Source organism: Schistocerca cancellata, chromosome 4 (assembly GCF_023864275.1).
Source record: "Schistocerca cancellata isolate TAMUIC-IGC-003103 chromosome 4, iqSchCanc2.1, whole genome shotgun sequence".
NCBI classification, from domain to species: domain Eukaryota; kingdom Metazoa; phylum Arthropoda; class Insecta; order Orthoptera; family Acrididae; genus Schistocerca; species Schistocerca cancellata.
The window spans coordinates 622,954,478-622,979,855 of NC_064629.1; the positions used below are offsets into that span (position 1 = coordinate 622,954,478).

General features: G+C 43.4%; 1 protein-coding gene across 2 annotated transcripts in view; it reads right to left on the bottom strand.

The window, feature by feature from the left end:
* LOC126183507 (protein Wnt-16-like) overlaps positions 1-25,378 on the bottom strand; it is an 836,736-nt gene that overhangs the window by 261,022 nt on the left and 550,336 nt on the right. The gene's annotated exons all lie outside the window — the stretch shown is intronic.

The following is a 25,378-nucleotide window of genomic DNA, read 5'->3' on the forward strand; positions in this document are numbered from 1 at the left end:
GTGTGGGAGCAATAATTGATGGCTTCGAATTTGGGTATCAATGGAATCTCTGTAGGCAATTCAGTTAGTGCAGGAGTAGTGTCGGATGTGCTTGGGATAGACATTACAAGTGGGTGCACCAGTGGGGTGTGGTCTGTAGGAGATAGTGAGTAGGACAGGTAGCTGCTCACTTCCAGCTGGAGCGAGGGGTAACGACGATGTCACCTTGTCGGGCGTCAGGAAACCGATGCCACCGGTGGAGTTCTGCACGAGGTTGTCAGTTAATGTTCAGGTAAGTGGTAAGTGGCAATAAAATAGGTGGAAACGGTGGGATTTCAGTCAATGAGAAAATCGTAAGGTATGGGATGGTGGGTTCGGGTACAAGGCTAGTTTGGAAACTTCACCGAATCATCACCAGATGTTAGTGCTAGTGCAACGATATTCATGTGTAATAAAGCGTCATCTTTTATAAGTAAACACGTGACGTTCAGTGCTCTGGGTAGAGATCTGTGGTGTGGGCGTCTTGCTGTTGTTGTTACCGTCTAGTGATTTGTCAAGATGGAAAATATCGAAATTCGAAAAGCGGTTAAGTACTTCGTACACAAAGGTATGAAAGCAATGAAAGCCGATTTTGAGAACACACTCAGGGACTCTGCTCCTTCGTACTCAACTGCTGACAGAGGGCAAACGAGTTTAAATTTGATTGGAACAACTTAGCCAAGATATGCCGCTACCCCATAAATTGTTGGAAAAGTTCATAAAATTGTCATGGGGGATCGCAGATTGAAAGTATGAAAAATTACTGAAGTTGTAGGGATGTCATTTGAACAGTCATACCACATTTTAAAAGAAGAATTTGGTATGAGAAAATAATCTATCAGATGTGTTCCGCGGGGCCCTTAACGCAGGATCAGAAACGCATCGGAATGGAAATGTCCGAGCAATGTTTGACCCGTTTTTACAGCAACGAACAAGATATTTTGCGTTGGCCTGTGCCTGCAGATGGAACTTGGGTCTACTGCTATATTACAGAGACGAAAAAACAGTAAACACAGTGGAAACATTTTGATTCACCACCACCAAACGAAGCAAGAGCCATATGGTCGGCCAGAGAGGACATCACATCAGTTTTCTGTGATGGGCAAGGAATCTTCCCACTGGTCAGGCAATTATGAGATAATGATATCTTGGACTAACCACAGTAACAGATATGCGAAAGACGCCAGGTCTGGTAAGGAAGAAAGTCACCTTTCATCAAGACAGTGTACGCCCACACACAAATGTCGTTGGCATGGCAAAAGTATATGAACTAAGATACGAACTGTTGCTACACCCTCCCGCCTGCTTTGGCTCCAACAGACTTCCATTTCCTCCCCAAGCTCAAAATGTTCCTCGGTGGACGGTAATTCTCGTCAAAAGAAGAACTAACGGCCGAAGTTGACGGGTATTTTGCAGGCTTGGAGAAATCTGATTTTCGAGGTGGGATCCTGGCACTGGAACATCGCTATTTTTCTAATGAAACTATAACCTTTTTTCTGTGGCATCTGAAAGAAGCTTCTGAGAGAACTTCAGCGACATAACATGTATGGGACTTCATCAAATAGTATCAAGATAACAACGCCACAAACCGCTGTTACGCCGTAGGGAGAAGAGGGACCACAAACAATGTAAGCAAACACGTAACTCGGGTGTGGTCCTTGCGTTTACCTGTATGCTTAAAGCCCCTCAGCCTGAGTTCTGCTGTTGCTGCAATCAGATAACTTGCTTGAGAAGGTATTGAAACATTCACAATGGATACGACAATTAAAAAAATCGGTGGCGTTTATGGGGAATGTCAAAAAAACTATTACAGCAGCGGTGCGGTTGTATGCTGAAGAGTATCCAGATCGTACCAAGCACTGACGGTCTGTCTTTGCCAACATTATAAAAATTTTCTTGAAACTGGAAGTGTGGAGAATAAAATACGCCAAAGAAAACGAAGAGCAACTGATGAAAGAAATGAAACTATGGTCTTAGCAGCATTAACTTACAACGCAAATGTCACTAAGAGGCATTTCAGAAGTTCGAGAGCGATCAACAGAAAGACTGTTCTGCTAACACTACATTCCATCAAATTTCCTCCTCTCCACATTTTTTTGCATCTGCAGTTTCAGGGCAATGACTTCTAAAATTGGTTACAATCCTCCGAATGTTATTTACGAGAAGTACAAAATGATGTGAGAGATCTATAGAAAAATTGTTTAATGGGGAAGCATCTTTTACGATCCGTGTGCAAGTCAATCTTCGCAATATGCACTAATCTTCAGCTGAAAATCCACGCTGACTCAAAGTAGTGGGTCTCGCGGGAGGCGTGCGCTAGATAGTCGCGCTATCCTCTGTGCCCTCGGTGGCTCATATGGATAGTGCGTCTGCCATGTAAACAGAAGATCTCGGGTTCGAGTCCCGGTCGACGCACACATTTTGACCTGTCCCCGTAGATATATATAAACACCGTTTATCAGCTGAAGGTATTAATATAATTCCAATTGCATAATGATCAAAGTTCTGAGTGTGTGTTAATAATTTCTTGTACATCCGCGGACAGCAAGTCACACTGGAATGAACAACCTGAACACCATCGCTCATCACCATGGGAATTCAAATAGTTTGTAAAAGGCACCAAAAAACTTTAAACAATACTACCCATCGCCAAAAACACATACATTGAATTACGAAGGTCTGACACTGCTGATTGAAAAAACTTAATCAAGAGAAAAGATGTAAATGCACGCTTCAGACTATAAAGAGTACTACTAACGTTAGAAGGAGAATCAGTATGCAAAATTGTGTCCACATAGCTTATGGCTCTGAGCACTATGGGACTTAACATCTGAGGTCATCAGTCCCCTAGAACTTAGAACTACTTAAACCTAACTAACCTAAGGACATCACACGCATCCATGCCCGAGGCAGGATTCGAACCTGCGACCGTAGCAGTCGCGTGGTTCCGGACTGAAGCGTCTAGAACCGCTCGGCCACCGCGGCCGACCCACATAGCTTATAATAATGACTCTGAGCAATATGGGACAACTGCTCAGGTCATCAGTCCCCTAGAACCGAGAACTACTTAAACCTAACTAACCTAAGGACATCCCACACATCCTTGCCCGAGGCAGGATGCGAAACTGCGACCGTTGCGGTCACGCGGTTCCAGACTGTAGCGCCTGGAACCGCTCGGCCACTCTGGCCGACCATAGCTTATAGCATAAAGTAACATTAGGATAGACGTGTTTAAACGGCGTCTTTCGACAACTGTCCCCCGTCGGAGGTTCGAGTCCTCCCTCGAGCATGGTTGTGTGTGTGTTGTCTTTAGCGTAAGTTAGATTAAGTAGTGTGTAAGTTTAGGTACCGATGACCTCAGGAGTTTGGTCCCGTAGTCCTTACCACAAATTTCCAATTTTCATAACTGTACAAAATCTTTTGAAATACTATCCGGATTCTACAATAATGCCTAAAATACATACAAATAATACTCATAATAACATATTAGGATACCAACACGTAAAGAAGAAGAAGATGATGAATGGCATAAAGAAGTTAGAGGCTTTTATGTAAGGGCGGGATGAACAGAAGATGATTAGGATTTCACACAACAGTAAATTCTTGAAATATTAGAACGCACGAAACCCAATAAGACACTAATCGTTGAAATGCCACAGGGGAAAATGCTCGTATACAGATTTCACTGTCCATTCAGACTGGAAATATCTTGAATATGTATATGACAGTTGTTAAGAATTTGTGTGTTCTAATTTTGTATTGAGAAAGTAAGGAATTATTTACAGACGCATGATTTGCTTTGTCTTTGTTCGTAAATTTACAATGTTGTCTTTAAAATCTTAGATTTTAAAAAATATAATATTGCAATTTAATGGAGCATTCTAAATACATAATAAATAAATAAAAATAACGTCCTCGTCCCCGATGGTACGTTAAAATGCTAATATTTCTTCCTCATTTTCTCAGCGCGTAGTACACCACCGAAAGCCTCCATAATTTGAGTTTTGTACCAACTGCTGCAATTCCTTTAGATTTCAATGCTTCGTAAATTCCTCCATCACCAGTTTTCCCGTATGCCTTACACTGACCTTCAGAGATTTACAGGTGCATAAAGTGAAGGTGAGGGAAGTAATCCCTTCGAAAATCTTACCAGCACAACGTATGCAGTTACGTTGTGAATGACACTGAATTAATCTTTCGAATCTTCCAACAAGTATCGGTTTTATTGATCTCGACTCCTTGTTGCGATTTTCAGTAACAAGGATTATTTCTAATATTTACGACGTTCCTTAGCGTCCGGTGATCAAGCTTCCGGACTATGTTACCTATTCGGAAATCATTCTTCGAGGAACGGTTTACGATCCCTGGAACTTTACTCTATCGTTGATAAAAAACACATATACTAATAGAAAATAGGTAAGAAAGAAAATTTAGAGCGCAGCATCCAGTTAATCGTTGAGAACATTAGAGACTGCACTAGCTCAGTTGGATAAGGATATGGCAGAGGTAGAAGGGGAGATCGAATCGAATTTTAACTCAGCATCTTCTGAATGTGATACCAATCTCTTAAACACATCGTGAAAAATAAGAAATAAACTAGATTACCCTGCTGTTATTAATACTATCTTCGATTGAATGCAAGCAAGATCACTAGCGTATTGCGCTGTGTTCCAGGAGAGGGCTCGTCGCTGTTGTTGGTGAGTCGCGAAACGTGCTCTGAGCGCTAGATTTCAATCGAATCCAGCTTAAATGCCAGTCCGCGACAATTATCGCCTGAGGATCGCAAGAGCCCTTGCACGCCTCGCCCAACTGATTGCCTATCTCGCCTTTCTCACTTGCGGTAAATGAATTATCTCTCGCCAGCAACTGACAGTAATTTTAGTTTTATTCACTTCCTAACCTATCGTTCAGTCCTCTCCAGGTCTCTTCTGTGAGCCGACTCCAACGGACTTGAGTACGTACTACTTCGTGGCTGTGCCATTCCTTATCATAATTTACAAGCGGTAATTATTTTCGTGCAGAACGAGATACACTGTGATTCATGAGGCCGCAGTCTAACTTGCGCTGCAAGATACGTTTTATATCTCACCCTGTATGAAAAAAAAGGATGAACGTAAACTGTAAACAGGAACAGGAAAAGTACAGCACGTAGAATTTCAGTGACCAACTTCGTCACCGTAAAGTCATTTTGTTATTTGTTGGAGTATAATTTAGGTTGCTCAGATAAGAATTTTACTGTTTGATAATGAAACCTTATCAGAGGTCGTAGTACTAAAGCAGAATAAATGTTGTGGAAGCTACCATAAAAACCGTGGATCAGCTACGCAATAACGCACGCGAGTAACACTGCAGGGAAAGTCAACTATCAACCTTTGTGTGTAGGCAAGTAACCATTCCCTTAGCGAGAGAGTCGGCGCTACTTCGTTACGGTACAGACGTCATCTTTTGGTGTTAATACCTACTAATGCTTGTAAAAGTTTTAGTTTGTAATTCATACGATAAAAAGGCGATTAGTAACAGGTGCCATATGCGCTCCTGGCATTTATTTGTCTGCTTTAAATATGAACTCCACGTAAATTTCATAATTCATTCGCAATGTTTGCTAGCGACATGAGCAGAACGAATAAATTACCACCAATGACTTGCAACGGCTTCCAAAAATTAGTATACAGAAAAATTATAAAATTATTCACATGAAATTCTTCATTTGTGTGGCCATATTGTCCGTAGTTGATTTACAATTCACGAGGTTAAAAAGATGGAGCGTTTTCTGCCAATCCAATACAGTGCAAGAATTCCACAAGGAAAGCAGACACAACAGCCCACGATTATCAAGTGTTGATGGTAGACAACAGCATGCCTAAGAATACGTAGAAATCGCAGCTGTGAAAGTGGGAGAAGATGTTGCGCAAAGCCAACTTGGTTGAACGGTGTAGAGGAATCGTTCATTTGGTGGACTATGATACATGGCGTACTCTGGATGTAAGTAAATCAGTCAATGTGGTCGCGTACTTGAAACTCTCGTCATTCTGTAGTTCAGTTACTTGTGTAATAACTTGCGACAACCGTTTCGTAGAACACAATAACGGGAAAGAGCTAAGTCACTCTCGATAACCTCAACTGAGTAATATGTCCCGCCATCCCCCTAGTGCACGTCTACATGTACACTGGAATAAGGATTAATATTTCCATTTGCCGAGAAGTCGAAATACAATATCATCGAGTAAATGTTCGTGAAAGGTCTGTCTTTTGACAACGAAGTGCTTGATTGTCGAAAAGTGTACATGTTTTGCTACACGGATGAAATCAATGATACTTATGAACACCGTTTTGGTTGTGTGTGACGTGATGATTTCATTGTACAATACAACTATGTTAGATCACACTGCGCTCCTCTCACAGACAAGAAACAATACTTCAGACTATAAAATCTTTTGCTGTCAGTGCTCGTAGTCATCTCTAGACACTTGCTGTGTCGTGTGTAAGTGGTGTATTGTTAATTGTACACTCGTGGTTTATATTATCACTTTGTTGACCGAACTGACACTTGTAAGTGAAAGATCAAATGTTTTCCATATTCAAGCATAAATTCTTAGTTTAGATAAGTATTCTTATGTTTTACATGCCCACCTCATGTATCGTGCACTCCAGCTATTCTGTATCACATCCAAGGAATAAATCTCATTTCCATAATTTTGCGTTGATTTATGGAAACTTGTGCCATTCTGAATCGTGGTTTTGCATTACAATAACAGCTAGATTCCCAACATTTTCTACATTCAGCACCAAAGCAAGAACAGAAGAAGGTTTCTGAAACTCCTTTAACAGAAATTTTATTCTACCACAGCATTACTATCTCAGATTTTCTCCAAATTCCATTTGTTATTCAAAAGACGAAGACACATTATATTCCGTTTTGTACTGCTGCTTCCCTGCTGCAAATCGATCACTTAATATATTTCGTCGTTTTCTGTTTCATTTTCCATAAAATCTGATCGCTCCTTCCCATATTTTACTACTAGTTGTGGCATATTATTACTCAACTATGTATGCTAAGATACCGTACGTAAATAGCTCTCCCTCAAGACCTTTTTGTCGTTGGGACATTATCTTCCTTCATCCTTTTTCTATGAACCTCCACATACGCACTGACGAAACGCAGTGTAGCACCCATAACAACTACAATTCCCTCATTCATTCATTTCATCACTTCTAGGATACAATTATAATTTAGGATTTTCAGCAATGTTGCAGAAATTTAATGGAGATTCGTCCACAAAAAGATTGTATTTTGAGGGGTGCAGAAGACAAATATAAATTAAATGAATTTTTGTGTCACCCTCTTATTACTCCGTTATCACTTCCGATGGCTGACACCATCATCTTCGGGCACAGAATTACTATATTTCTACATTTACTTCTACATGTATACTCCGCGAACCACTGCGAAGTGCGTGGCAGAGGGGACGCCCCACTGTACCAGTTATCAGGGCTTTATCCCGTTCAGTTCACGTATGGGGAGTGGGAAGAATGATTGTTAAGTGCGTCCGTGCGTTCTGCAATTAATCTCACCTTGTGATCACGATCCATATGGGGGTGATGTGTAGAAGGCTGCTGTATATTCCTAGAGTCATTATTTAAAGCCAGTTCTTGAAACTTTATTCGTAGATGTTCTCGGGATGGTTTCTGTCTATCTTCAAGAGTCTGCCAGTTCAGCTGCTTCAACATCTATGTGACACTCTCCCACGGTCAAACAAACCTGTGACCATCCGTGCTTCCCCCATCTGTATATGTTCAACACTCCCTGCTAGTCTTATTTGGTACTGGTCCTGCACACTTGAGCAATATTCTATAAGAGGCAATGGAAAAGTTTCCGTTCGAAGACCGTACGTTCCAGAATCAGTATGTCAATCAGGCAAAATAGCCATAAGTATAGAGGCAAATATCCCACCAGGCTGAGAGTACGCGTTTGGTAAAATACTGTGTCCTCCTGCGCTAAGAAGTTCGTAACTGCCTGCTGCACATCCTCGTCCGACAAAGATCGTCAGACCTTCAAGGCATTCTTTAAGGGACCGAAGGCGTGATAATCGCAAGGGGGAGGGATCAGGACCATAGATCGGGTACTCGAATGTCTCCCACTTGAATTTGCTTAACGTCTGCTGCCTTCCCAGATCGACCGGCGCCTTGTGTCGAATCACGATCAGCATGGAACTTGGCGCACCATTCTTCAGCTATGGTTATCGTCAGACATGCTACCCCACTCACATTCTCATTATCCGATGGATGTATACCGGTGTTTGCCCTTCGGCCGCCTGTTTGGACACGTTTGACAATAACGTCGCCATATTTCACATTCTTGCATTTACTGCACGCCCATCGGAAATGCACTAATGACACACTAATCTCATTCCTACATGTTGGTGCTTATACATCCGTATAGGAGTCGCGCTTCGTTGCATATACGCTGCAGCAACGCCCTAAAACGGAAACTTTCTGATCATCCCTTTTAGGATTGGTCGCACGATTGATTCGTAAGCTATCTCGTTTGCAAATTGATGGAATTTCCCTAGTATTCTACCAACAAACCAAAGTCTGCTACCTGATTTACCCACGACTGAGCCTATATAGTCGTCGTTCCATTTCATGTCCCTACTAAGTGTTACACCTAGGTATTTGTATGAGTTAACAGATTCCAGTTGTGACTTACTTACATTTTATACGTAGGATATGTTCTTCCATTTTGTGAAGTGCACAATTTTACATTTCTGGGTGTTTAAAGCAAGTTATCAATCTTTGCATCACTTTGAAATCTTATCGAGGGCTGAGTGAATATTTGTGCAGCTTCGTTCGAACTGTACTTCATTGTAGATAACTGCATCATCTGCGAAAAGTATGAGGTTAGAATTAATATTGACCACAAGGTCATAAATATACAAATTGAACAGCAAGGGACCCAACGCACTTCCCTAGGGCACACTCGAAGTTACTTCCACATTTGTCCATGACTCTCCATTCAAATTAACATGCTGCGCCCTTCCTCACAAGAAGTCCTCAATCCAGTCAAAAATTTCGTCTGATACCCGGTACGATCGCAGTTTTGATGATAAGAGTAGATGTGGTACTAAGTCAAAAATTTTCGGAAATCGAGGAATTGGCCGAGCGGTTATAGGCGCTACAGTCTGGAACCGCGCGACCGCTACTGTCGCAGGTTCGAATCCTGCCTGGGGCATGGATGTGTGTGATGTCCTTAGGTTAGTTAGGTTTAAGTAATTCTAAGTTCTAGGGGACTGATGACCTCAGCAGTTAAGTCCCATAGTGCTCAGAGCCATTTGAACCATTTTAAATCGAGGAATACTGCATCTAGCTGACTGCCTTGATCCATGGCTTTTAGGAAAGTGTGAATTGGGATTCACATAACCTATGTGCTCAAAATCCATGCAGGTTGACATAGATGAGGTCGTTATGTTAGAAATACCTCATATTTGAGCTCAGAATATGTTTTAAGGTTTTTCAACAAATGAATGTCAAGCACATTGGACGGCAATTTCATGGATCACTTGTGCTACTTCTTGTAGATTGGTGTCACCTGTGCTTTCTTCCAACTACAGGGCACGTTATTTTGTTCGAGTGAACTACGGTGAATTATAGTTGACAAATGGGGTAACTCAGTCGTAAATTGGGTATAGAATCGGATAGGGATACCATCAGGCCCTGGGCTTTCTCAGTTATAACTATTTCAGCTGTTTTCCAACGCCACTGACACGGATATCTATTTCACTCACCTTTTCAGTGGCGCGACAACTAAATTGGAGAAAAACTCCTGGATTTTTCTTTGTAACGCAAAATTTGGAAACAGAGTTAAGAATTTCTGCTTTTACCTTGCTGCTGTCAATTTCAGTTTCTGCCTTGCCCAAGAGTGACTGGGCACAAACTTTAGCGCCACTGACAGTATTTACATACAAACAGAATTTCGGGGAGTACTGAGGATCCCTAGTGCTTTCATAATAAAGGAGAAACTTTTTTCCTAGGTCAGTCTTCCTCAACTGCAATTCTTCCAGGACTCTCCTCTATTGGCTTCGCAAGATACGTTTGGCGGCCACAGTCACAAGGGGAACTGCTCATCGCACCCCCCCCCCCCCCCCTCACATTTAGTGGTAAGGTGGCCGAGCGGGTAGTCCGACAAAAACTGAAAACAGATCAAGCACGAAAACAGGAAGAAGGTGTACCGAACTACGAAAGGGAAGCAAATTAGAAACACTGAACGGTCCAAGCTCAAGATGTGCGACATCGAGCGAATGTGCTTTGCCACGGCGTCGAAGTTATATGATTACGGTGTTGGACTTGGAAAGGGGAGATCCGTGTTCAAACCTCCCTCGCGCCTCTTCTTTTCTCACAGAATTGTGAACAGTCCCTCCGGTCATTGACAAGCCTGTTCGCTGAATTCAAGTTGGTGTCTGTGTAGTGATGTAACGTCCGTTTGCAACAGCGATGTGTAACGAAGGGACATCCATACGTAGGTACCTCCTACTTATTCCACGTGTAGTGGTGTAACGTCCCTTTGCGACAGCGAGGTGTAACGAAGGGACATCCAGACGTACGTACCTCCATGTTCCGCACAAGTACTACAAGTTATGACTCTTGCGTTCCTTGTTCGAAGTTTCGGCTCTTGAATTCCTTTGTTGTAACATATTTCACACAAGTTTATTTGTTGTTTCCATTTCTGTGAGAGGTCTATACCGCATCTCGCCTGCTCTCGGTATTCATCACATTTACTTGCGACGGTAATACATTGAAGAGCCAAAGAAACTGGTATACCTGCGTAATAACATGTAGGGCCCTCGTGACCACGTAGAAGTGCTGCAACACGACATGGCATGGGCTCGACTAATGTCTGGAGTAGTGCTGGAGGGAACTGGCACCGTGAATCCTGCAGGGCTGTCCATAAATCCGTAAGAATACGAGGGGGTGGAGAACTCTTCTGAACAGCACGTTGCAAGGCATCCCAGGGATATGCTCAATAATGTTCATGTCTGGGGAGTTTGGTGGCCAGCAGAAGTATTTAAACTCAGAAGATTGTCCCTGGAGCCACTCTTTAGCAATTATGGACGTGTGGAGTGTCGCATTGTCCTGCTGGAATTGCCAAGTCCGTCGGAATGCACAATGAACATGATTGGATGCAGGTGATCAGAAAGGATGATTTGTACTTCTCGTCTGTCGGAGTCGTATCTAGACGTATCAGCAATCCCATATCACTCCAACTGCACATGCCCCACACCATTACAGAGCCTCCACCAGCTTGAACAGTCCCCTGCTGACATGCAGTGTCCATGGATTCATGATGTTGTCTCCATACCCGTAGACGTCCATCCACTCGGTACAATGTGAAACGAGACTCGTCCGACCAGGCAATTTGTTTCCAGTAATCAACAATCCATTGTCGGTGTTGAAGGACCCAGGCGAGGTGTAACGCTTTGTGCCGCGCAGTCATCAAGGGTACACGTGTGGGCCCTCGGCTCTGAAATCCCATATCGATGATGCTTCAAATGGTTCAGAGCGGCCAGTGTGGCCACGCGGTTAAAGGCGCTTCAGTCTGGAACCGCGCGACCGCTACGGTCGCAGGTTCGAATCCTGCATCGGGCATGGATGTGTGTGATGTCCTTAGGTTAGTTAGGTTTAAGTAGTTGTAAGTTCTAGGGGACTCATGACCTCAGATGTTAAGTCCCATAGTGCTCAGAGCCATTTTTTTGGTTCAGAGCACTATGGGACATGTATGGTCATCAGTCCCCTAGAACTTAGAACTACTTAAACCTAACTAACCTAAGGAGATCACACAACACCCAGTCATCACAAGGCAGAGAAAAATCCCTGACCCCGCCGGGAATCGAACCCGGGAACCCGGGCGTGGGAAGCGAGAACGCTACCGCGCGACCACGAGCTGCGGACGATGATGTTTCGTTGAATGGGTCGCACGCTGACACTTGTTGATGAGTTGCACTTCTGTCACGTTGAACAATTCTCTTCAGTCGTCGTTGGTCCCGTTCTTGCAGGATCTTATTCCGGCCGCAGCGATATCGGAGATTTGGTGCTTTGTCGGATTCATGAAATTCACGGTACACTCTTGAAATACGGGAAAATCCCCACTTCATCGCTACCTCGGAGATGTTGTGTCCCATCGCTCGTGCGCCGACTATAACACCACGTTCAAACTCACTGAAATCTTGACAACCTGCCGATCTAACAACTGCGCCAGACACGTGTCGTGATTATAGGCGTTGCGCCGGCCGGAGTGGCCATGCGGTTCTAGGCGCTACAGTCTGGAACCGAGCGACCGCTACGGTCGCAGGTTCGAATCCTGCCTCGGGCATGGATGTGTGTGATGTCCTTAGGTTAGTTAGGTTTAATTAGTTCTAAGTTCTAGTCGACTGATGACCTCAGAAGTTAAGTCGCATAGTGCTCAGAGCCATTTTTGATTATAGGCGTTGCCAACCGCAGTGCCGTCTTCTGCCTGTTACATGCATCTGTATCTGAATACGCAGACCTGTAGAAGATTCTTTGGCGCTTCAGTGTATTTTCTTACCACATGACTAATGGTCCATAACCAGTGCATTGCACGACAATTTCCAAGATTACAGAAGGAGAACAGACACGTCGATGACCGGACGGAAAGTTCATAAATTTGTGAAAAACAGAAAGAACTTGGAGCACGAGGAGGATCTGAAACCGTATCTCCCGCTTGGCAGTGCAACAACGTGACCACACAACGACAACGCCGAGGCGCTTTTAATTCGCTCGGTCTTGCACATCTTAAGCTTTGACCGTTCTTCATTTCTTTTTGCTTGTTTCTTCACATTTCAGTACCTCTTCTTCTTGTTTTCATGTTTTATCTGTGTTCACGTTTGACGGGCTACCCACTGGGCCATTTTGTCACTAAATCAGAGGGGGTGCGATGGGGAGTTTCGCTTGTTAGAAGACACGATATACAGGGTGAGTCTTACCAACTTTGAAAAATGCCGGAAGCGACGTAGGTGATGCTCAGACAAGTACTTTAAATAAAAATGCCGCAAATGTCGGAAAATAACCCAGATTTGCGTGACATATGTTGAACATGTGACGTCACCATATGATGTACCTCGCCACACATGCAGCAGTTGGACTTGTCGATCCTACTCTCGCTAGTAGGGGGCAGTGCTACACATCACTTCGCTAGGTTACACCGTTATCGTAAATGTAAACTGATTCACCGTAGTCTTGTATTAACACTACAGCGAGCACTATGATATCACATAGGATAATGCAACAACGAAACAGAGTATCCCAGCGGAGCGATGTGTAGCACTGCCCTCTACCGGCGAGGACAGGATTGACAAGCCCAACCGATGCATGTGCGATGGGTACGTCATCTCGTGACGACACACGTTCAACATTTATCATACACATCTGAGGTATTTTTGGGGTGTTTCCCGATATTTACTACCCGATGTGTCTTATGCGGGGTAATCGGAAATTCCCGTTACAAAACTCTAGGACTTGTATAGGGAAGTGAGTACATAATATTCTGAATAAAAATCTATGTCCGGCGAAGGCATCCAACAACGTTACAGAGCGTCAAAGTTATAGGCGCCGACGTCTGTAAATGTATGTATATACAGGATGATTCCGTGATAATGTTACAAAATTTCATGAATGATGGAAAAGGATACATGCACGAATTTGAGGTATGGTCCCTGAACGGGGAACTAACGAGTCGACAGTTATACGTGAAAACCGTTCTGATACCTCTGATAGTGGAATGCTTGCACTGGTGCTGTTTTGCTAATATTTTAGGGTACGAAACTTTCAGAGGTGGTAACACGGACCAAAACAAGAAAAAATGTCTGGTAAACATGAGCTCTACACTGTATATCTTAACAGCTATTAACACTTTTTCAATAGAGAAAATGTGTTTCACAGTACCGAAGATGAACAAGTGCTCATAGCTCCTCAGGAATGCATTTTGAAGTTCATGTTTTCTGGGCATTTTCTTTTGGTCCATACTACCAGCTCTGAAAGTGGTACACCTCCAAGTCGTGGCAACAGCAGCACCGGTACTTGTATTCCACCGTCAGAGGTATCAGAATGGTTTTCGCTTGTCCCTTTGGACTCGCTCATTTCCGAACTAGGGACCCTTACCTCAAATTGATGCATTTATCCGTCTCCATCTTCTCAGATCGTGTCGGCGCCTATAACTTTGACGCTCTGTAGCGTCGTTGGATGACGTTTCCGGACATGAGTTCCTGTTCAATACATTATGTACTCTCTCCACTGTACAAGTCCTAGAAGTATGTAACGGGAATTTCAGAACACCCAAAATTAAATTACTTGTCTCAGAATCATCTGCTTCTGGATCGCTTCGGTTTTTTTATATTCCTGGGTACATTACGTGTTCCCACCTCTCGCTATATCAGGGTACGTTCAGCATAGTCGAATATGAATGTTTGGTGTTCCAGGTGGGGTGGCATAATGTTGTATGGGCTTACTGATCTCCGAATCTTTATCACTCACCGGTCAACGTTATTGTGACACCGTACAGAGGTGCATTCAGAGCTGACTTCATTTATGTTAAGGACAATATGCGACGGTATTGGAATGCTCATGCTGAGGAGCCCTTGGAATGAGAGGATATTCTGTGAATGGATTGGCCTGCCCGTTTCATCGACGTAAATCCCGTTGAAAATGGTTCAAATGGCTCTGAGCACTATGGGACTTAACATCTCAGGTCATCAGTCCCCTAGAACTTAGAACTACTTAAACCTAACTAACCTATGGACATCACACACATCCATGTCCGAGGCAGGATTCGAACCTGCGACCGTAGCGGTCGCGCGGTTCCAGACTGAAGCGCCTAGAACCGCTCGGCCACCAGCAAATCCCGTTGAACACCTGTGAGATTCGTTGGGGAGATGTAATGCACCACGTCCACATCCACCAACGGCCGTTCAGCAATTGTCAGCCGCACTGTTAGAGGAATGGAACGCTCTACCGCAGCAACTCTTTATCAATTTTAGGCCCAGAATGGGAGCTCGTTGGAAAGCAAGCGTTGCCTTTCGTGGAGATCCCACACCCTATTAAGAACCATTTACCGCCTTTTGTAATGTCCAGGAGAACAGCATCATTCTTCGCGATTTAAGTGTAGTTCGTGTCTGAGAAAAAGGGTCATTTCAGTTTGCGTCATTGTGTATTTCTTTCAGTTACTTTCTGTACTATACTGTAGCAGTTCTTACTATGTATGGTCCAATTTTCATCGAGCTATATTGGTTGGCAGTGACACATCATGCAAAGTTTGCTTTCATGCTTAAATTTTGAACACTACTGTACTTTGTATAGTCACTAGTGCTGAAGAAGTCTACAACCTATAGAGAAAGTGCTTTGTTTCAGAAAAGCAAGGGCTCCAGATCGAATCGTGCTGTTGGTACTTTTTTCTTTCATTCCCACGCAACTCTAGCAACAGGTTTATTTTGACTATGCAAATTATCTATATATAATGTTTAATTTATATTTTCATAATCTTTTTTATGAAAAATGAGAAAAACATTTTCGTAAACAGATTGTAATTAGAAATAACAAGGATACATGGGAACTTTAAATCAAATCAGTATAGTAATTTTATTTATGTTATTGTATCTACATTTGTCACAAGTACAGCGTGTAACGTAAGGAGCATTACAAGAGTCAGGATGGCACTGGTCGTAGAAACATGGGAAAAAATAATTATTGAAACATACAGCACATGTATGGCACGGCGAATTATTGCATGAGCATGGTCTTTCACAATGAGTCTATTCCAGCACAAACTTTGTTTGAATTTATAAACGGTTCTTAGTGCTCATATAATTTCGCGGCCCACCACGCATATCAAAACATAACTGTCAGTGTAAAATTGACTGAATTTTTATACCATCTTCTTTACCAGCTATCCGACTATTCCGTACCTGCAATTTTGTAGTCGTTGTATAAGGTTCTTCAACAGTCTGTAACAACAAACGTCACCAGGCTCCACCAGTGGAATGTATTTTCGAGGAATTACGTTGACATTGAACGTTGGAAAACTCTCTCTATCCAGAAAAGTTTCGACGTACAAACCATGGTCTATTTGTCCTCTCGATGAATCGAGGAGCAAATTTGGAAATTTGTGAAAATTTTTGGTGTGTTCCTATGGGACCACACTGCTGAGGTCATCGGTCCCGAGGCTTACGCACTTCTTTAACTTAAATTAACTGACGCTAAGGACAACACTCACACCTATGCCGGAGGGAGAACTCGAACCTCCGACGTGAGCTGCGTGGAGTGGCCGCGTGGTTAGAGGCGCCACGCACGGATAGCGCGGCTCCTTCCGCCGGAGTTTCGAGTCCTCCCTCGCGCATGGGGGTGTGTGTTGTCCTTAGTAAAAGTTAGTTTAAGCAGTCTGTAAGTCTAGGGACCGATGTCCTCAGCAGTTTGGTCCCTAAGGAATTCACACACACACACACACACACACACACACACACACATACACATACACACACACCGCACGGCGAGGAGCAAGTGAAATTGTTCTTCTCTCATGTATGATTTTACGATATAAATTAGAAAATTCCTGCCTTATGCTGTTATGGGTTTGCCTGACTCTGAAGATGTTATCATAACGTTTTTGCATTTGCTTGCGTACTCATAAACTTATTTTCTTCACCCTGGATGTACGGTCTCTTCCGAGCTTGTTTTCAGGACAAAGAGTATGAAAATAATTAAGGAATCATAAAATATTGATAGTGCAGTCACCATAATTCAGTTCTTAGAATTACTTGGAAATGGAGAAAAAAGTAGCACTAGCATGATTCGATCCCGAGAACTAAGCGCTTGCTCGCTCGTCTACGGTCTCCTTGAATACTATTGACCATACAAAGTATATAAGTACGTGTAAAATTTTCTAACTCGATTTTCTCGAAAAATGGTTGAGAGTTGCGTCTTCTTGTTTACATATGTCGCAGTCGTGTCGTACATGCCCTGTCAAAAAGTATCAAATAGGTGAGCGGAAATTCGTACTGTTCCCTAGTGAACTGTGTATCAATACCAACTGGAGCGTCTGCCTTCTGCGACCGCTGCATACCACTTTGCCCCACTCACGAGGAGAGCACGGCAAGTGTCACAACCCGTTTGCCCAGAAACTTCGTTTATTGGAAGACGGGTTAAAATAAGCGAATACGTGTCTCGGCTTATCCGTAGGTATTGTATTGTATTGTATTGTATGTAAACCGGGGGCCTAGAAACGACGGAGAGGCTCCGTCCTCGCCGCAGCAGCAGTGGTCCACAACCCCATGAAGACTACCGCAGTCCACTTCACCCCTCCGCCGCCCCACACCGAACGGCTCTTTCAGAGTTATTGTGCGGTTCGGCACCCGGTGGACCCCCCAGGGAAAGTCTCACACCAGACGAGTCCAACCCCAATGTTTGCGTGGTAAAGTAATGGTGGTGTACGCGTGCGCAACAATCGCCGACATAGTCTAGCTGAGGCGGAATAAGGGGAACCAGCTCGCATTCGCCGTGGCAGATGGAAAACCGCCTAAGAATCATCCACAGACTGGCCGGCTCATCGGACCTCGACACAAGTCCGCCGCGCGGATTCGTGCCGGGAACCTGGCGCTCCTTCCCGCACAGCTAACAGGGCGGGCTATCTGTAGGTACTCGACAGTTCCTGAAAGACAACAGTCTAAATTTTCGAGGTATTTTCCAGGTACTTTGTGCCTTGTACCGCGTGATCTTTCCACACGAAGACGGCCGGAGTGGCCGAGCGGTTTTAGGCGCTACAGTCTGGAACTGCGCGACCGCTACGGTCGCAAGTTCGAATTCTGCCTCGGCCATGGATGTGTGTGATGTCCTTAGGTTTAAGTAGTTCTAAGTTATAGGGGACTGACGAATTCAGAAGTTAAGTCCCATAGTGCTCAGAGCCATTTGAACCATTTTCTCCACACGAAATGATGGCGCAGTGGTTAGTGTTCTGACTTCTTAATTTAGCTCCCCGTGTTCGAAACTTGATTATTACTTTTATTTTTGTTTTTTATTTATATACCGATGTTTCTAGAAGATTTTCCGGTGTATATTGATATAACTTTGTCCTCATTGGCCTACTAATTTCATGTCAGATGAATGACGTAAGAAAAAGAATAAGAAAATTATTGGAAATTGTTTTCGGTGTAATCACTGTAGTGTGTCTTGATTCATAATCAAATGCGAGAGCCAGTTTTCAGAAAAGTTATCAGTTATACATAGTTTTCCGCTAAATTATAGCCAACACGAAAAATTTTCACCCATGTTAACGACGTTTCTTTCCCGTGTGAAAGTCGTACAATGCAATGTCATTGTGACAAATCTGTCCTCGCGCGATGTTCGTGGTGTTTGGAATATCTGTCTTTCGAATGTTTGTACGATCCGTATCATCCAAGGGAATGCACCAAATCTTCCTGAAGAATAAACATATAAATGAAATGTAAGAATTGACATAAGAAATGATATGAGACCGAAAAGTCAGAATACGAGAATTTAATAAGTTTGTAACCATTCAATATACCATACAAATATATATTATATTATAAATGTGTGAAATCCACTTGCAATTTTGTAATTAATATAATGCCCTTGTATCCCCTAAGTTGATAAGAAACATTCGTGCAATAACCTTCAACAGACATGGATGGATAAACAAAAGACTAAAATAAAAATAAAATAAAATACAATAAATAAAAACAACAATCGCGTTTCGCATACAAGGCGCAAAATATAGAAGCCGCAACGGTAACAACTGAGCCACAGCTGCGTGTGCGGATATAGCCTCGTTTAAGGATAGGAAAAACCTATCCAATTAGGCGGCTGAACTTGCCCTTGAGGTCTCCCACACCTTCATGCCATACAACTTAACTTTTTTTTCCAGCACACTTTACTGATTGAGTGCACCCTTGAGAAAGCTCACTACCGCCTAGCAATTCCACGACTTAAGTAATTTTGGCATGGAATGAACGATTATACGAAATCGCTTTTCTTTGTGACTAGACGCTGGACATCCCTTTGATTTTTACCCACCGCGCTGCTGCAGCCACTCCAAGGGTGGAGAGCTGAAGGCCTTCCCGGCCATTATCTGCTCGGCTCCAACGCCCACCCTAGCGGTCATTCACATCGACTTCTACAGAACTGTAAAGATAGGAATAGGACTCCGAGTATCCTGTCAGTGGAACTTTCCAAGAATGCGTGAAAGAAACATAGCGGGCTTCTCAGGCACGATGAATAAGATGCCTGCAGAGAAATGTTCCCATAATTGCCATAAAATTAGTGGTAAAATAATGTCTTCTTATTCTGCTCCCAAAACGACTATGTGGCTATCTGAACTCCAACATCTACTTAAAGTACAGGGTGAGAAATCTAAAAGTGGCTCGGACAAATTTCATGCACCTTAAGGTAGGCAACCAAAATTAAATCATAACTACCCTGAGCGGATGATGTAAGCTGGTATGCCTATCCTAATGCGCATGAAATATTTTGGTGGCCAGTTTTATTTTGCCTATCCAGTAGTATTGACTGCCCGTTGGGGTTGACATGAACGTTCCAGTAACTATACATAACGGTTTGTATTGCGTAGTGTCGAGTCTTTGGTGCGTGGTGTCTGACAATGATACGTATATGTGTGTCCATATTCGAAGTGTGTCCTTAGCAGACATCGGTATAAAGTCATCTCTGTCCACTAATCACAGCCCCACCATACTCCAGTTGTAGCTCTGATGAGATTGCATGCTTTTTCACATCTAGTAATGAAAAGTCGGGTTGATGAGCCAATCATAGTGTATCATCGATTATCATTCCAAGATAATGTGTTGTTTTCGCAACTGGAAAATTATGTTGACCCATTTGCATTGTTTGGGGAAGTGGAATCAGGTGGCGAGTAAAGATAATCAGAGTATACTTGCTATCAGAGATTCCGAGGCAACTTTCTGTACACCACTCATGCAGACGTATGAGAGCAGTGTGCATTTTCAGTCGGCAAGACTGAAGATTACTGTCTACGGAATAGATGCATACGGCATCTGCGTGTTGTAATATTTGGAAGTCACTGTCAAAGAGGTCATGAAAGTCTGCAGTATAGAGATTGAATAATAAGGGAGTCAAGACATCCCTGTAGGAGTCTTCCGCTGGTTTCTCGGGGTCGCAGTGGCGTTCGGTGTTGCAAAATACTGCTCAGGAAGCTTACAATGTTGCAGACGAGTGGTTTTTGAATCTAAAGTCTCTCCAGTTTTTATTCAAGACTGGTAAGACGGTGTTGTCGTATGCTTTAATCAAGTCTATTAACGCAACATTCATATTATTATTAATTACTTATTTATTAATTCAGTTATATGTCAGTAATTAACGGTAGAAGGATTTCAGTCTTTCCTATTCCTTTGCGAAACCCAAGTTCTTTTTTAGTAACATTTCTTTGTTTTCACAGCACCATTTCAAGCACCGCTTAATAATGTTTTCCATTACCTTTGCCGAACACGGTAGTTAAGTGATAGGTCGATACGAAGGGGTTTAACACATGATGTTCCCGATTTGTGGTTAGAGATGACATGACATATTTTCAGCGAGTCGATTTGGATCTTTTGTGTTCATACACTACTGTAAATTTGGAGCAGTATCAGTTTCCCTTTGAGTGAAAAGTGTCGCAACATTGGGTAGCCATTGTAATCTGGGCCAGGTGCAGTAGCCTTCCCTTGGGAGAGCGCAGTGTACCGTTCTTCCAGCGAAAAGGGTTATGCAATTACATTGTAGTACTCTTCATATTCCGCCTGATCTTCCTTGTCCATTACAAAAGGTGGATCTATCAAACACAAGAACGAATCTAAAAGTTCTTCGGATGGTGGTGGTGTGTGCATGTCCATTGTCAGGCCGTTTTTATATTCCTTTTTACATTCCAAATACTAATTAGTTGTGTTTCTTTGCAGACCGCAGTGCAGAAACTGCTAAGATTTTCTGTTTTTTTACTTGAAAAATTTCTTGGCTGCAACTTGTGCTTTATTAAAGGCAATAAAGTTTGCGTCATTAGAGAGGTTTTTGCAGTGTTTTAATGCCTCCCTGCGTTCCTTGAAGACTGCATCACATTTTGAATTCTACCAACAAGGTGATAGCCTATGAGGAATCCGCTTATGTCCTTCACTGATAAGCGATACCAAGATCATATAGTCTCCTTCCGGATCCCCAGTTTCGACGTTCGATTCCAGTTTTTCTTCCAATAGTGTTTCGTACAGGTTCCAGTTGGCTTTGTTTGTGTTCCAATTCCGGCTGTTTGCATGTTTGGCAGTCTCCGTAGGTTGATCGTTTATTATAATCGGAATTGGCAAGTGATTCGAACCGAAAGTATCCGTTATCACTTCCCATACTGTTCCGATAGTGTGCAGGGGATGGCATGCTCAAGCCCACCGCAGTCGGAACTTCATCAGGTCTGATTATTCGCGCTACTAAGCCACCATCTAGTAGTATGAAGTTTTCCGTATCTACTAAATGCACTAGTATTTTCCCATTGCGCTAACATTTCTGGAGCACCACAGTGCACAATGGATGTTAAAGTCACGTGGTAGCAAAAGACGTTTCCCGATGGAGTTGAGAGAGTTGGCTCTGAGCACTATGGAACTTAACATCTGAGGTCATCAGTCCCCTAGAACTAATAACTACTTAAACCTAACTAACCTAAGGACACCACACACATCCATGCCCGAGGCAGGATTTGAACCTGCGACCGTAGCGGTCGCGCGGTTCCAGATTGAAGCTCCTAGAACCGCTCGGCCACATCGGCCGGCTTTCCCGATGGAGTCAATTATTGTTGTTACTTGTTGTTTGGAGAATCTGTCAGTTAGGTACTTTGCATGCTGAGACCAAATTTAAGTAGAGGTTCTCGATCCGGAGGCCAATATCCACCATTTGCAATGGATCGACCTGAGTGCCAGTACGACGACAGAAAAGTGGATACCTTGTTTTTGTAACAATACTGCACCGCCATAGCCATCAGCTCTATCTTCTCTAATGACAAAGTAACCCGGGAGGGCGAACAGGTCGTACGGTTTTAAGCATGTTTCTCTGGTGGCTCGGATGTCTACGTCAGTTTCGAGCAGAAAATGTCGAAGGCTGTCTCTGTTTGCGCCTTGAACGATCTTGTAATCCATGAATGATTTCATTGGCCAATTTGGTGTGCAAGGAGTGGGGCGGATTGAATATGTTTGTAGTACTAGAGTGCTGGTACAAGTTATCATTCATTACATCCATAATTATACTTACCATGTCGTTAACGAGGTAACTCCCGACATCATTCTTTTGGTTGAGTCTGTGAAATTGTGGAAGGTAGTGGTTGGGATCCACTGTAGCAGGATGAAGGCAGAGTTCTGGTTAGTAAAACTGGTCTCTGAGGGCCGCTCTTTGGTGGGGTCCTCTGTCCTAGAGAGTTAACACGTTGCTGGTGGTGTAGCTGGGCATGCTGCATTACAGGAGGAGTCGGTCATATCGGCTATGAATCCACTGGAGCCACCGTTCCTTACGTCTGAGACACTGTCGTCATGGTATGGGTTGGTTGCTGTAGTGACGGTACTGATATTTGCACTAAGACGCTGTTGAGTAGGAAGGGGCGGAATTCTGTACCTTGTCTCGATATGTCTGGGGGAGAAGTAGCTGGATTGATTGGCATAAGGCCTGTCTTCAAACACGGCTGCTGCTTGTTGAAAGAAAATATTATTGAGAGACATAATTTTGTTAATTTCCTTGTGTTTTAGACAGGAGAATTTTGGATACAGGTTGTGGGTGAAAGCGAGAACCCTCATACTTCTCTTTACGAGTGAGTAACATTGTTTTCCGTCAGTTATACAATGAAGGCAGCCGGCAACTTCTATATTGCCACAAGGTTTCGTAGTGTCAGCCGCGTTGTTGTTGCGCAAAATAATTTGTTCGGTTTTTAGGGTTGTGTATCTTACTTTGTCATATTTTGTTTTCAATAAGGCACTTATACAGTCGTATTACAAGCTGAAACTAGTAATGTACTGAACAATACTTTTAACAGTGTTAAGGAACATATGCTATGTTGAAAGATTCTTCACCTTCTTTCTTCTGCAGAAGGAATTTTACTGGTAAGATACAACTGGGGTAAAAGTTGGTAGAAGTAATGAATTAAAACCGGAACTATCCGATACAGAGCGGGGGCAAATGGAAATAGCCTGGAGAACAGAGTTCCAGGGTACAAGGGAACACAGCAGGGGAAAGGAAATACAGTATTACCCTGACTATAACTGATGTTGAAAGTGACCACCATTTATCTCTTGGAATTTTAGGGCACTTTTCAGCAAGTTGCTGAGGGCGGATCCAAAGTAGACTGCTGGAATTGCTGCAGTCTCATTCGAAATGCTCTGTGGCAGTGAAGATTTTGAGGGTTGGTATACACCTTACACTTGACGGCTCCCCACACAAAGTAATCGCACACTGACAGGACAGGTGACGTGGGTGGCCAACTAGAGCCGCGACCAGAATGACCACTGCTAACAACTCTGTCAGGCGTGAAGACTGTATAAATGTGATCCAAGTTTCGGCGGCTGTATGGGCAGTTGCTCCATCCTGTTGGAAGTAACTGTAGGTCATTTCCTCCTCTGTTAATAATGACACAAATGGTTTCAAAATGCTGGCAGTGTAACGGACCGAAGTCAGCGGCCGATGAAAGAATGTGGGGCCAATAATGAGGCGTACAGACACTGCGCACCAAACACCGAACTTCTGATCATGCAATGGTGTCTCGTGGAAGTTATACTGATTCTCCGCTGCCAAGAACCTGTGATTCTGTGAACTAACATAACCACTCAGGTGAAACAAGGCTTCGTCAGACATAAAGAACAGATCCATGTCCAAGCCATTCATTGTTACCTCAGTGAACAACTACTCAGAAAACTGGAGGCGTCGAGGAGCTTCTGCTGGTTTTAATGCATGAACAGCAGATACTCGGTAGGACAGAATGTGCAAGTCCAAGAGGAGTATTCGTCCGCATGATCAACGTGGTATGCCAGTCTCTTGCGACAGGCGTCGAGTTAATTTGGTAGGACTCTGAAGCAATTTCTGGCGAACTGCAGCCACATTGTCTGGCGTGCGAGCGCGTTTCTGAATGTTTTTTGAGTTGTTCATAACAGATTCCGTCCGACGCCATTTTCGGACTAAGCGCGTGGCACTTTTCGCTGCCACTTTGACAACATTAAACTTCCCAGCAGAAAACTGACAACACCGTTTCCAAGACTTTGTTGTTACGTAACATTCCACAACGAATACCCGCTGCTCCATTTTGAGTACCATCGTCCCCTTTTCACTGCTCCACTCACACTGACACAGCCCGCACTACGCTCTGAACCGGTGTGGATGACACGGCGGGCGTACGCGTAGTGTGCGCGTCACGTGGTGCAGGTATATGCATACATTCACATCCAATAGTATCCACTCGTTCGGGCAACATTTATTTGCCACATCCTGAATCGCACCACCAATTCGTTACATAAAGTAATGTATGTTAGACATAAGAATTATATGCTTTTAATGGTACGCTACTTGTGTGTACATTTTTAATGATCACAATTTAATAATTTCCTACAGAATTACCATTATTTTGTGCCAGTTTTTATATTATTTCTGACACTAATTATCCCTTATTGAAGACGTATATTTTCATTCGTGATGGGGGCCATTGAGGGTGAGGAAATGAAGACATGGCTTAACAGTCAGCCGGAAAGAGTGGCAACCCAGTACCTAATAGGTCAGTTGTTCGGACTTGCATATACTAGGACAGCAAAAAATCTAAAATGACCTATCTGTGTTTAAAAAGAAGAATTTTCCCGCTTAATGCAAATGCATCTACATCTACATCTACATTCATACTCCGCAAGTCACACAACGGTGAGGCACTTTACGTGCCACTGTCATTACCTCCCTTTTCTGTTCCAGTCGCGTATGGTTTGCGGGAAGAACGACTGTCGGAAAGCCTCCGTGCGCGCTCGAATCTCTCTAATTTTACATTCGTGATCTCCTCGGGAGGTATAAGTAGGGGGAAGCAATATATTCGATACCTCATCCAGAAACGCACCCTCTCGAAACCTGGACAGCAAGCTACACCGCGATGCAGAGCGTCTCTCTTGCAGAGTCTGCCACTTGAGTTTGCTAAAGATCTCCCTAACGCTATCACGCTTACCAAATAACCCTGTGACGAAACGCGCCGCTCTTCTTTGGTTCTTCTCTATCTCCTCCGTCAACCCGATCTGGCACGGATCCCACACTGATGAGCAATACTCAAGTATAGGTGGAACGAGTGTTT